The sequence below is a fragment of the Urocampus carinirostris genome, chromosome 11 (assembly GCF_059441175.1).
Source record: "Urocampus carinirostris isolate Australia breed hairy pipefish chromosome 11, RoL_Ucar_1.0, whole genome shotgun sequence".
NCBI classification, from domain to species: Eukaryota; Metazoa; Chordata; class Actinopteri; order Syngnathiformes; family Syngnathidae; genus Urocampus; species Urocampus carinirostris.
In genome coordinates, this window is record NC_142359.1 from 26,409,249 (window position 1) to 26,424,915 (window position 15,667).

Genomic DNA, 15,667 nt, shown 5'->3' on the forward strand with positions numbered 1-15,667 from the left:
GCCCCACGAAGAAGGGCTGCAAATCGTCGTCAAAAATCTCCATCAGACGGCGAAAAAAATGCAACTGAAACCGGAGAAAAACAAAGAAAAAACAATGGACAAGGATAAAGATGAATGTGGCAGACTAATGTGTTTTATTTACTCATATATATATACTGTACATAGCTGTCAACATCCACGGCTCCATGCCCTTACAAACTGTTGTATTTTCCCTTACAAAGTACAACATAACCTTACACCATATTTTTTCCCCAAACGTGTTTATCTATATAGTTTAACATGTTATATTGTGCATGTGTTTCGTTTTATCACATATATTGTTGATTAACATTTTGTCGTGAGATACTGAGTTGCTCGACATGAAGGAGGTTTATTATAAAAAAAAGTTCAAAAATAAAATAGCTTGGACGTTCACTGTAAAGGAAAAAATACATGCAAATATAATTAGGTAGAATAATACATGTTCTTTTTCAAATTATGAATTCAATTTCTGCATTAAATTATTGTTGGTATGATACTGATTAAAGGGATAACCACAAACCTGTCTTTTTTCATTTTCTCCTTCTATACTTCCTTTTTTTCTTAACTTCTTTATACAACAATAATGATTCGTAATATAATGCATCAAAGCAAGTGAGCCGTTTGAGAGCCGGCTATCTTTAATGAGTTGAGCCGAAAAAGCCGGTTCTCTAAAGAGAGACGGACTTCCTTTCACTACATAACTTCCACATGAAATCCGAGGCGGCAGATGCATGCTCACAGTAGCATAAAACCGCTTGCTTCGTTTGCAACGGAAAAAAAAACGAGAAAGAGGCTACCGCAGCGAACTCGTTTGACTTGATTGATTTGCGGTTTCGTCATAGCATATACCGATTGGTACCCATAATTGATAAATTTGCGTTTTTCCGTACAGATTTTCTTGTACGTTGTACACTTCTTAAAATGCATATTTAAGGTACTTTGTACGGCAAAAACGTACAGGTTGACAGGTATGTATATATATATATATATATACTGGACTGTCTCAGAAAATTAGAATATTGTGATAAAGTTCTTTATTTTCTGTAATGCAATTAAAAAAACAAAAATGTCATACATTCTGGATTCATTACACATCAACTGAACTATTTCAAGCCTTTTATTATTTGAATATTGCTGATTTTGGCTTACAGCTGAAAAAAACTCAAAAATCCTATCTCAAAATATTAGAATACTTCCTTAGACCAAGTAAAAAAATAATTTTATAACAGCAAAACTAAATCAAACATTTGAAAATGTCCATTGATGCACTCAGTACTTGGTTGGGAATCCTTTTGCACGGATTACTGCATCAATCCGGCGTGGCATGGAGGCAATCAGCCTGTGGCATTGCTGAGGTGTTATTGATGCCCAGGATGCTTCGATAGCGGCCTTCAGCTCATTTGCATTTGTAGGTCTGGTGTCTTTCATCTTCTTCTTAACTATACCCCACAAATTCACGATGGGGTTCAGGTCAGGGGAATTAGCAGGCCAATCAAGGACAGTGATGCCATGGTCAGTGCACCAGTTACTGGTGGTTTTGGCACTGTGGGCAGGTGCCAGATCATGCTGGAAAATGAAATCCTCATCTCCATAGAGCTTTTCAGCAGATGGAAGCATGTAGTGCTCTAAAATCTCTTGGTACACAGTTGCATTTACTCTGGACTTGATGAAACACAGTGGACCAACACCAGCAGCTGACATGGCTCCCCAAACCATTGCTGACTGTGGGAACTTCACACTGGATTTCAAGCAACTTGGATTTTGCTCCTCTCCAGCCTTTCTCCAGATTCTGGCGCCTTGACTCCCAAATGAAATTCAAAACTTGCTTTCGTCTGAAAAGAGGACTTTGGACCACTCTGCAACTGTCCAGTGCTTCTTCTCCATAGCCCAAGTCAGACGCTTCTTCCGTTGTCTTGAGTTCAGAAGTGGCTTGACCATGGGAATACGGCTATTGTAGCCCATTTCCCGGACACGTCTGTGAACTGTGGCTTTTGATACCTGGACTCCAGCTTCAGCCCACTGTCTTTGAAGCTCCCTCAAATTCTGGAAGCGGCTCTTCGTCACAATTTTGTTAAGGCTGCGGTCATCTCTCTTGGTTGTGGAGCGTTTCCGGCCACATTTTTCCCTTCCAACAGACTTTTTGTGGATATGCTTTGAAACTGCACTCTGTGAACAGCCTGCTCTTTGAGAATTTTCCTTTTGTGTCTTACCCTCCTGATGGAGGGTATCAATGATGGTCCTCTGGACAGCAGTGATTTAGTTTACTGAACCAAGCTGAGTGTTTTTAAGGCTCAGGAAACCTCGCAAGGTGTTTCGAGTTAATTAGATGATTCAGGTGATTATTTGAATAGCCTACTTGAATACTTTTTCATGATATTCTAATATTTTGAGATAGGATTTTTGAGTTTTCTTAAGCTGTAAGCCAAATTCAGCAATATTAAAATAATAAAAGGCTTGAAATAGTTCAGTTGATGTGTAATGAATCCAGAATGTATGACATTTTTGTTTTTTTAATTGCATTACAGAAAATAAAGAACTTTATCACAATATTCTAATTTTCTGAGACAGTCCAGTATATATATATATATATATATATATATATATATATATATATATATAAATACATATATGTGTGTACAGGATATATATGTACAGGATATTTGACTGTATCGCAGATACTTTTGCTAATGTTTGGTCTAATTGGTCTCATTTTTTACTGAAAAAAGTAGATATCAATAAATAAAACAAAAAAAGCAAGGTAAATATTCATAGTACATATATTGCTAGCACAACTAGTATTTTCTAGCTACAGTAATCAGCTAAATACAAAGGCCTGTGATGATGTAGCCTAGGGACCATGCTTAGAAAAGCACAAGAGAAAAATGAGCCACAGTACCTTCAGTTTTAAATATGTTCACTGGATGTTGACGAAGCCAGGCGCCACTCCCAATTAACTACTGCAGCTGTATTTGACTACCATTAATCAGCCAGAGAACATTAAGGAAACCCATTCTGTCGTTATTTTACTTAATGTAAATGTTGTTTAAGCAATACGAGAAATACCCTTGAAAAATATAGCACCTGGATTCTTTAAGTTTAAAGAAGTTTTAGCTCTTTCTTATAATATGCATGGAATCTAACAGCAAGGTTCCCGAAGTTAGATAAACATTTTCATAATAAAAAAAGAAGAAAGACTAAAAAATCATGAAATTATTCGTTGAACTGAGTATTTGTAAGCTACTTGTGTCACTTTGTTGTCTGCATTCGTTTTACCGAGTTAAATAAACTGTAGTGGAAATTAATTCAATTTTTTTTTTTATCTTAGTGAAGCAAAACAAATATTGAGGGGAAACCCCCTTTAATAATCGATTTAGAATCAAATCTTACATGCTTAAAAATATTATTTAATTGTATTGTGAGCCTCCAAAAAGACCCCCAACCCTTCAGCTAAGCCAGACTTTTTGTGCCAATCATTTATTGGTCTGGCCCCAGTAAGAGTGTTTTTCTAACAAGTGGCCCCCGACCTAGAATGAGTTTGACACCCTTGCTGCATTGCGTGGTGCAACCAACTCAACTAAAGGAAGAAATAAAAGAAAGTCAAGACAAGTCATGTTTATTTGGAAAACCCATAATCACAAAGAGTCTCAAAGGGCTTCACTGACCACAGGCTCTTGCAAATTACAGACTATTATTACACCATCCCCTGATCTAAAACCTACATAGATAGATAGATAGATAGATAGATAGATAGATAGATAGATAGATAGATAGATAGATAGATAGATAGATAGATAGACAGATAGATAGATAGATAGATAGATAGATAGATAGATAGATAGATGGATAGATAGATAGATAGATAGATAGATAGATAGATAGATAGATAGATAGATAGATAGATAGATAGATAGATAGATAGATAGATAGATAGATAGATAGATAGATAGATAGATAGATAGATAGATAGATAGATAAATAGATACTTTATTCATCCCCGAAGGGAAATTCACATTTCCAGCAGCATCCCTGAGCTGAGAACAGTACAATAATAAAGCCAAAAGAATACAATATACAAATACCCAGTGTGACGTGCAAATGCCCACTGTAGCGTGTTATATAGAGTAACTAAATAGTGCTACACAGAATACATATTGCAGTAAGATTCGGTAATATCCAATGTAGGTGGTGTGGTTTAATGTGGGCCTTTACTCTGCCGGGTGGCGTTAAAGAGCCTCATGGCATGAGGAAGAAAAGATCTCTTCAGTCTGTCCGTACATGAGGACAAGGAAAAACTCAAAAGCCTCAACATGGATTGCGCATGAGGTAATCCCCCTTCCAGGATGACCAGGCTGCAATGGATGTTGCATTTACAGACAATAAAAATTAAAATGAAATATAAAATAATTATAGTATAATACAAAATAGAAACAACCCCATTGCCAAAAAAGATGACAAAAAAAGAAAAAAAGGAGAAAGTTCGAAAAGAAAAAATGACACAAAATTTTTATCATCTTGAGCAGGGGTCTCCAACCTTTTTCAATCTGAGAGCTACTTTTAGTTACTTATTAGCAGAAAGGGCACCCAGTTTGATATACATTTTTAAAATAACAACTTATCATGTTGTTACTAATATGTTATTGGTTGGTTATCTTAACCACTCTTGTCGTGCACCATTTCCTGTGGTGTGTCTTGGGCAAGTACAGCCTGGTGGTGCCCATCCCTCTCCAGGCAAATAAATATTTCCACCCCGTCTCGAACTGAGGACCTTTCATGTTCTAGGCGAACATGCTAACCACTGCGCTACGGAAACACACTATGTTATCACCAGGGTAATTATCGGAAGAAGGGTTCAAAAAGTCAACCACTGAAAAAATGATTTCCCCACAAAATCTGATGATCCAGCGCTGGTGAGCTATTTTTAGAACAGGTCCGCGAGCACCTCAGCTGCAGTTAGGGGGCACCCTGGTGCCCGCGGACACCATTTTGGAGACCCCTGATCTTAAGCAACTGGTTATTATTTCGACTTTTAAGTAGTTGGTTTGTTTTTTGTGCTCTTAATATAAACTTAATTCCGAAATATTTCAAATAGATTTTTAAAATACTGTACTTGGATTTTAGCCAATATTTTTTACTTTACTTTCTTTAGATAGTTTTTTTGAAATTCAAATGTAATATCGTTTTTGAATAATAATTAAAATATTGTATTAGATGACTACAATTTCATGGAAAACGTTTTTTTTACTTTAACATGGAATACAATTAGCTCAAATGGGCGAAACAGCCATAAACTTACCTTAAAGGGACATTTTGTATTATTTGCCCTCTAGATGTCGCTTTGTTGTGTCGTGCAACCAAAATGAGTGCCAAAAACCACAAGGGATAATATAAACTATAGAGACTAAGAGTGATCATATTTCTTCTCTTTTTTTTCCCAGTCTTTCGCCAGGTTTTTGGTTTATGAGGTACCCATAGCAGCAAGATGGCAGACAATCATGTCAGCTCCCTCTAAGTAAAACTCATGTTATGTCAAATAAATGCTAATTTTTCAACTTACGAGTATTTAAAAAGAATGTACGTTTGTAGGATAGTTCTTGTATTTTTGCTCATTGTATTGTCCCACATAGGCTGCTATCAGTCAATGCAGAGGTCCAACCCATCTGTGGAGAGCGGGATGAGAATTTACACCAAAAAACAACGGCGACCAGATGATAAAAGTGCTGTATCTGAGTCATATCAGGAGGCTTCCCCTGCTACTGATATTCGTGGAAACTAGTATTATCTGTTTCATGTGGAGGAGCAAACCCCTACCCCCCAAAAAACGGCCTGGAGAGGGATGGGCGCCGGCAGGCTGTACTTGCCCGAGACACATCACAGGGAGAAAGTAGTGACCCTACGACCCTGGTGGTTAAGGGATCCGTGAACAGTGATATAAATCAGGGGTTGCCAACCTTTTGGAACCTGATGGCAACATTTTTGGTGACTGATTAGCACAAGGGCTACCAGTTTGTAATGGATTTCTAAAAATACCAATTTATGTTATTACTATGTGTTTACAGTGTTATTATCATGTTATTACCAGGTTGCAATGATTAGAAAAATGGTTAATAGCATATATACCCACTAAAACATTGTTTTAAAGACACTCATCATGTCAAGGAGTTCTCATACCAATTAAATAAAATTTCTTAGAAAATCACTATGGCCCATCACTAGTGAGCTATTTTAAAATGCAGTATCCAGGCTACTCAGGTGCTCTTAGGGGGCTACCTGGTGCTCACAGCCACCATGTTGGAGACCCCTGGTATAAATTAATATATATATATATTTTTTTTTTAATGATTAAAGTTTTTTTCAATAGGAGGCGCTAATAGGTAATCATCATTAAAATGAAAAAGGAATGTACCACTTGTAGTAATGGTAGTTGGTTGTTTGACACTACACTTAAATCAATAGAAACTACGATATCTTATTTCAGCTGTAGCATGTGCTATGTGGCTAACTTCGAGAGGACAGGATTTTTTATAATTACCGTATTTATTTGTGTAAAACAGGCACGCTAATTTTTGATTAATAATCGGCTTAACATTTTGATTCACTTTTTGTCAGATCAAACTAGACATTGAAAGTGACAAAGATTGAATACGTGCCGCCATGATTAAAATCATTAATCGACCACGTAAAGCGGGGTGGTCCAAACTTTTCAGAAAGTGGGCTAGATTTGGTAAGCTGAAAATGTGTGAGGGCCTGGTAGTCTTTGAACAATCTTTGATAAATTCACCATCCATTAAAGGTTTGCAGTGCTTGGCATTCAGTGTCACGACCTCATGGCTCGCCTTTGTAGCATTTTCATTTGACTCACAGGGTCTCGTGAAGAAGCGCTGCTGTGGCGTTAAACCAGGTTCCAGTTTCTTCACTGTTCTCAGCTTTTCCAGTTAGTTTTTGTAGTCAGCATGTTTCGTCTGGCATATTTTAAGCAATTCATTAAGAGAAAAGAATGAGAATCTATTCTTATATTAAACACATTTATTTATTCATCTTGATACTGAATTAGTTACAGGAAGTACAGAAAAACTAAATTGGTTTTATAAAGCATTATTTCAGCTAACTATCTGGCTACCTTTTTAGCTTTCTATCTACCTACATTTTTAGCTATTAGCAAACTAGCTAGCTAGCCTTTTACATTTTTTGCATGCTATCTAGCCAACACTTCATCTTTTTTTGCTAGTTATCTGGCTAAATTTTGGCCTCCTCTGGTTATTTATTTTGCATTTTACTCTTTTAGCTATCTAGCTAGCTTCCTGATAGTTTTTTACCTGTTTTCCTTTCTAGAAATCTATCAAGCTCCTTTTTAGATATTTAGCAAGCCATCTAGCTAAATAGCTATTTTAGAAATTCAAACCAAAGTAGTAAGCAAAAGTAGCTCTTAGCTTGAAAAAGGTTTGAGACCGTTGATCTAAATGAGACAGACTTTTAAAATGATGTCTCGAACTTTTCAAAAATTGTTACTAAAAAAGGGAAGAATAAATAAAACTTTTTTCACGTTCCACTTAAAAGTTACATGAGGTTACAAATAGAACGACTCTCATAAATGTTTTTTTAAATTGGTTTAAAGAGTCAGACGCGCTCACTTGATGATATACATTTTTTTTTGTGTTCAAGATCACTACTTGCTCCCACCACACACACGCATTCTTATTATTTTTGTATTTTTATTAAGGAGAATGCACGACACGGCCCGACGTCGGAATCAATAATAATGCAGGTTTTCATGCAAAGGCTTCTGTGTGACTTTGTGACATAGGAGAGGCCGAAGGGAGTGTGGTATGTCGCCCGGGCGGTCCAAGGAGTTTTGTGTGGCACTCCAGAGCCACTTCCTCCTCATCTCTCGCGCTTTTTTTCTCGTTACAAGCGCAACATAGACAATTAAGATACTCTTGTTGACAACATGCATTTTTGAGTTGGTAATTAGAATCGTCTTTTATTGTCATTGATAATGACGTACCAAACTTTGTTTTGAACAATATAAGATGTGGCAGACCAGGATAAACATGTCATAAAACACTTAAAATAAAATTAAAATAAAGAATATTAGTATAAATGATTTACAAGGTATTCCTTGAAGACTGCACCAATTTAAAAAAATTGAGTAATGACATTTGGAACGACACATTTCCCTCATAAAGGTTAATAAATAAAATTTGAATATATATTTTTTGACACAATTTAATTCAAAAAGATCATGAACATATGTTCCCTGAGGCCATGTTAAAAGTTTACTCACTTATAACTTACTACACTGAAAATAACAAATTTTACATTTTGGCTTATCACACAAAATAAGAACGATGAAAGAGCAATAAATCTTATTCCATGTATAGCAAAAGTTTTTATCCACAAAAAATATTCAAAAATGTAAACTCGCTTTTTGACATTTTGTTGAGGATTTATATTTTTTGGGTTAAATCTTTAAAGACAATATACCTTCCCGATGTGCACTTGTTATATAATATTCTTAAGAATCTGTCATTATTGCCCATTGCCCTCACCTGTGCCCGCTTGTTTGGCGCCAGCTGCTGCTCGTTGCCTGATTGGCTCCCCTCCCATTTAAACTCAACGCTTCCATTCACTCCTTGTCAGTCCGTCAGCGAACCTCCGCACATGCAAGGCAAGCACTATCTGACTCTGGCTCCCGTCTGCCCCGTCCTTACCTGTATCCTGTTCGTCTGCCCCTGGCTTCCCGGTCGTCTCCGGCTCCCTGACTTTTTCCTTCCTTCGACCATGCTCCGATCTCCCGTCCCGGCTACTCAACTCGTGTCAGCCCATCGACCACGCTCCGATCTACCGTCCCGGCTACTCAACTCGTTTCTGCCTGCCGATCCCGCGAGCTCCCTGCTCCTCCTGCCCAGCGATCGCCGGATTGCTGGTGCTTGCTTTCCCGTACTTGACTTCTCAGCTTCCGCGATAAAGTTTTTTGGTGAAACGTTACGCCTTTGGGTCTACCGTCTTTTCCGGTTCTGACAGAATTTCCCCCTTGAGTTAAGGTAAACATGTCATAACTATTATTTTTCTTTTAGTTTGCATTAGCCTTTGGGAAACACATAGCGTCTTGGTGAGACTACTATGCTCTTTATTTTGATTTGAGCGGTAGGTAAGTAGTTTTTATATTGGGCGCCACAAGGCTGTACTTGCTCAAGACACACCACAGGAAATGGTGCCCCTACCCCCCCCAGTGGTTAAGGAACCCCACACACACTTCATAATGTCACATCTTATTGTTCAAACAGTGAGAATAATTTTGTCTGCATGATTATAAAGCATAGTACAGGCAAGCATTATGCACACATAACTTAATGTAACCTCAGTGGCACTATTTGATTGTAGGCTTATTAATGATATATATTTCATGTTCACACTGTGTATTGTTTAATGCTATATCCATTGTAATATGGTCATCCTTTTCTTTTTTTGATATATATTTTTCATTTTATACTTGTCATTGCAACAGGGTGGATGGGCGGTTAGCGCATGGAGGTTCAGGGTTCAAGTCCAGCTACTGCACCCTCCCCGTGTGAAGTTTGCATGTTCTTCCCGTGCCTGCGTGGGATTCCTCAAGGAACTCCGGTTTCCTCCCACATTCCTAAAAACATGCATGTCAGGTTGATTGGCCGGTCCAAATTGTCCCTAGGTGTGAATGAGCGAGTGAGTTGTCTGTCTCGGTGTGCTAGGATGGGCTCCAGCACCCCCGACTGAGGATAAGCAGTGCAGATAATGGATGGATAATTAAAATACATTGAGCACAAGTAGCACATTTTAAGTCCCAGTATTTTTCCTGCAGGCAGAACAACAAGCTAGTCCATAAACTCATATACATTCTGTGTATATGTGCATTTTAGTCTGTGAAAAAAAAAACTGGGGGAATAAAAATATGAAAATAATGTTTCTGGGGGGTGTCCACCTTTTACTGACTTTTTTGCACACCTTCGGTTTAGTCTTTTCCCAATATTATGTCAGACATTATATTTCGCATAAATTAAGTTTGCTTTCATCCCGAAGTGAATGAAAGAAAACTTAATTTATCCTTACTATGTTCAGCACTGAACTAGCAAGCAGCAGTATGAAAACAATTATCATCCTCTGCAGTGAACTGTCCTCTCTTGCATGTGTCGTCAGTGGATGACCAACCTTCTTAGCTAACTGGCATGAGTTTGTAGTTTTGTAAAGATTCAATATTCTTAAAATTAGAGAGTTGGAAAGATCAACTTGTCCGATAGGGTCATTTATTTCCTTTTCATCTGGACAACCTGATGGCGGAGGCTTTCAGTCACTTTATTACAGCTTACCATTTTGCAAAGTCAGTGAAACTGGCAGTTTGAATGCCCGTTAAATATGCGTTGACAGAAAGTTGAGGAGATTAGCACCATTAAGTGGGAGGCACCTAAAAGCGTTCTCTAATTTTGATCAGCGCATTCTTGGCAAAATACCGTTTTTTTTTTGTTAAAACGCCATATCCGTTTTGTGTTTGTAGTAGCGTGGTATACTATAGACACAACAAAATGTCCTTAAACTGTTGAGCAGTGAATATTGCATGTCTTCATTATTTTTCAATGTTTTGTAAATTGTTCTCTATTTTTGATCTCCAGTGTATATTTTTCCATTCTTGAACCAACTTAGCACTTTACCTATGGGGTTTCCTGACTTAAGATGCTGCATGACATCGTCAAACTACACGTAAACCAAAAATGGCACTAATGGAACCCCATGATTTTGGAAATATGTAAACAATGACAATATATTTCTAAATCCAAAACAATAGATCATTGTAATTCATTCTCTCTAAACTCCCCAAAAATATATACAATGATACATTTTTCTTGCCTATGTATACATAAAAGTACCAGTATTAATTTAACACTTTATAGACCCATTTGTTTACTGAGGTAGTAATTAAAGTTTACTTTTTAAGGTTACAAAATGATTTGTGTCAACACAAAGGAAGACTGGAAGCTGGATTTGATCCCATGACCTCAGAACTGTGCTGCGGACGCGCTGACCTCAGCCTCCGTGGCACCCCTTGATTTGCATGATTATCATTTTATTGTTTATTCATGTACTTGAATTTACCTTGATTATTTTAATCTATTATCAAATTAAATGTAATTTATTGTTGATTAGATGGACTATGATTAAAAAACAACAATAAATAAGACGTTGCTTCAGCTACTCAGTACTTGAGTAGTTTTTTTCACTAATGACTTTTTTAACTTTCGCTCCAGTAATTATTTGAATGACGACTTTTGACATCTACTTGAATCTTATCATTTTGGGGTAGCCGTACTTTTATTTGAGTAATATTTTTGGCTACTCTACACCTCTGTTTGAAACAGTTGTTGTGCCTAATTTCGACTCCCATGCAAAATCCTCCCTTTACTTAGAGGGAGCTGGCAAAAAGGTTGCGTCCCGGGGATGCACTTTGATTTGAGACTATGCGTCCCCAGCAAAAATGATGCGTCTAGGACACAGGGACGCGGGCAAAGAAGAACACTGATTACTACTATTAATAATAATAATAGTAATATTATGAGAAACGTCTGAAACTCTTCGAATTCACTGTGCTGGCCTATTTATGCCACAGAAGGTTATTCTAGAAGTCACAAGTCTGTATCTCAAACAGTCTATTTTAGCAGGGGAGTCAGATTTTGGCAGGTAAAACACCTTATATTATTATATTTATATCATTAAAAACAGATAATGATCCCACCACAAAAGAGAGCCCTCTTTCTTGATCCTCTTGGGGAATCCAAGAACCAAATAAACAGATGCCAAAATGTTACAAGGTATATATACATTCCCTTGTTTAATGTCGGTTGTAAATGTTGGTTAAACTCACAGTCACTTGTTTAGAAAGAAGATACAGCTTTGAGTTCTGTTGATTACAAGTACAATAACATCCTATATGAAATGCAAGTATTGTGTCGGTTGCTTTTTATAAAAGCATCTGCTAAATGAGTAATGTCCATTAGGACAAAGATCAAGAATGCATCGTAACAGTGCTTTGTTATGTCTCAGAGCGTTCATAAGAGCTCGGAGGGTCAACATTTCTTGATGGACATGTCACTCAGTCCCACACCCATGACAGCCAGATGCCACTTCTTGTGATCCTTTTGTATTAAAGGTATGTGCCAGTGGATAGTGCTATTATTTAGTTCACTGTCAACATGATCAAAATGGGATGTGAACTTGTGACAATTAATCCAAAACAAATAGTATTCCTAATAGTAAAATAAAGGCAGCTTTGGAAGATAAATGTTGATTTCTTAAACTCTTTTTTACAGTTTGCTAAATGTTTCCTTACAAAGGAAAGAATTACATTTCCAGCATCATTAGAATACGTTCGGGAATTGCGCTGGGGGATTGCAGCTGCTCATCTTGAAAATACATTTAATCTTAACAGTAATAATAAACAAATGGGTAGCCATTTAGGAGTCAAGTCAAGTCAAGTCATTTTTATTTGTATAGCCCTAAATCACGAAGAGTCTCAAAGGGCTTCACAGGTTATTACACTATATTACACAGACTATTTTTCAGACTATTATTATACATTCCCCTGTTCTGGAGCCGACGAGAAGAGTAGGTTATTCATATGCTATAGAGTAGAAGTGAGTTTTAAGCTTAGATTTAAACATTTTCACTGAGGTTGCAGATCGGATCTCAGGGGGAAGAGCATTCCACAGCACCGGGGCCCGTATGGAGAACGCTCTCAAACCAGCAGAACACTTCTTTGCTCTTGGGATCACCAGAAGACCGGCACTCTCAGAACGTAGGCTTCGGACCGGGACATAGGGGGAAATCACATCTGAGAGATAAGAGGGAGCAAGTCCATGTATGATTTTGTATAATACTAAGGAGTAATTTGTCATTATATTTTTGTAGAGGACTTTTCTAACCTGTGCCGCATCTGTGGCGCGACCGACCCCAGTGAAGTGGCAGGAAAAAAAAACAGACAGACTGGGTGAGAAATGCTATTATCTGTTGATATTTTTTAAACACATGTTAGTGTCAGTGGCACAGAAATTGGTTGTATGTGCTAAGTTATCAAAAGTATTTGCAAAGTTTGGACTCTTCATTTTATTTTGTCAATATCCTTTTTCAGATTTCCTGTGAAAGCTGCGATTTGTGGTTCCATACAAGTTGTGTTCAGTCTTGCATTGCCACAAGTTGGTTTGACTGTCCTGCGTGTATTTTTGACCGAGAAGGCCTGGACAAACAGTAGTGGCTGGATAACCTTGATTATGTCTTTTATTTATATTATTATGTTATTTAATATGATTTAGTTATTTATTTTTACAAGTTCTACGTGTTAATGAGTAAATAGTTATTTATACTTGATTTTACAACTTGCCCCCTCTCTCTGAATTAATTTCACCTTATTTTACTGCACGGAGCCTCCACTTGGAAAATGCTGGTCTACTTATGATTCCAAGAGCCAAGAAGGAGTCTGCAGGCTCAAGAGCGCTCTCCATCCGGGCCCCAGTGCTCTGCCTCCGGAGACAAGATCTGCAACCTCAGTGGACGTTTTTAAGTCTAGACTTAAGAACCACTTCTATTCAATAGTTGATGACTGATGCCCACCTCATACTTTTCTTGAGACACTCTGTGATTGAGAGCTATTTAAAAAAATGTGACTTGACAAGTTCTATGTGTTAATGTTTGAATAGTTGTATTTTTGTTACAATCTTGTGAAACATTGAAAAGAACAAACTAGAAGAAAACAAGAAAGTATACTTTTGCATTTGAAGAAACTTGTCCTCTGGTCTTATTTTTGGACACAATAGTTTACACAGTGACAATGTGGAATGATGCTAATAGGGGGGGGTCAAGTCACAAATAAACAAGCACACCACATACAACACAGGCTACAACTTATCCTACTTTTTTTTTAAATAAATCAAATATTATCCTACGATATACTCTTAGGTATGCTATTAGGTTGGCTTAGCAGGAAGCACTTCACAATATATACATGACCCTCTCCATAAATAGATAACACATTAGGCTCTCTGGGACTTAGGTGCACTAAAATGTAATAAAAATCTATGTGGTTCAATTTAAGAATTTAAGTTCAATTGCTGCCTTGAAAAATATGAGTAAACACAACTGAAAGATAAGCTTTGTTCCCACACACAAGGTTCAGTCAAACAAGTTGTTCAATTAATGATCATTTGTTGTTTAAACTTGACACTGAGTCAAAACAACTCATGTAACATTATTCATTTAAGAAAACTTGCTTTATCTTGTTGATCAAACAAACAATTTAATATTATTTCAACTCACAATTTGGAGTTTAGATAACTTTTACCATATTCAAAACAATTGCCATTACGAGGTGTGTTAACTCACGTTTTAAGGTAGTAAATCAAATTAAATTTTTAAATTAAGTTGACTAATGTTTTTATTTGTATTGCTAATCATGGCTATTCAGTCAAGTATGCTCCATGAACTCATGTCACACACCACAACATTTTAGCCAGAATAAATAGGCGAAAAAACACAGAAAACTGACTTAAGTTATGATAATACTGCAATGACGAAGAAGAGTGCATTGTAACAATAGTGCAATGAAAATAAGTACTATGGCATTTAGCAGCAGCAATCAAAAAACAGAATTCACAAGGTATCAATTTTTACAGTTTCATGTAAAAGTATATATTATTTTCACAGTTTCATTTTAGTAACATAACAGAGCAATGGAGTTTTTTGCAACACAGGGCAGTCACAAGACAAAGGAGTTTAAATTTGTCACGATTACAAGATGTGTTTATTTTCCCATTGTAAATGGAATCATTCCTGGGTCATGAAAAGCGGAGATGACACACTGTGGAATAAGGTGCATATGGAAAGGACAGGCCAGCGCAATATACATTATGACCATGCGAAATTAAGTACAAAACCAACAATACATACACTGAAAATAGATTGGTCGCCTGGTTACCAAAATAACCAGCTTTCAGTGAACAACAGGGTTGGGTAGGGTTACTTTAACTTGATTACTTTCAATTACTTTTGGATTACTCCAATACCAAATATGCTAATAAAAGACAGAATAAACTAAATATGAATGAAATTATGACCCGCAACATGTGGTAAGCTTTCTCTCCTGGCTTTGATCTCTTTGATCTCCGGCAAAACTAACATAAAATGCGACAAAAACAAAATGAAAATAAATCCGAACAGCTTGCCAATATCATTTTCGCCGTTCCATTTATTCCGTTACTCCCCAAGCCTGCACAAAATTTAGTCATTTTATTCATATTTAGTTTCTTTTGTTTTTTATTAGCATATTTGGTATTGGAGTAATCCAAAAGTAATTGAAAGTAATCTAGTTAAAGTAACCCTACCCAACTCTGGTGAACAACTACCGACAATAAAAATACATTACATAAGGCTATTATAGTACATCAAATAAAGGCTATTTGTGTACAATTGGTTGTGATCGTGGAACTCATTGACATTCACGTTGGTGACTTTTGCATCCGCGTTAACAAACGCGTTTTGTAGAATACGATCGCGCTTTATTGTTTCAATAAACGCGTTATATAGACTACGAATTGTTTTAATAAGCTCGCTTTATTGTTACATATAGAATACG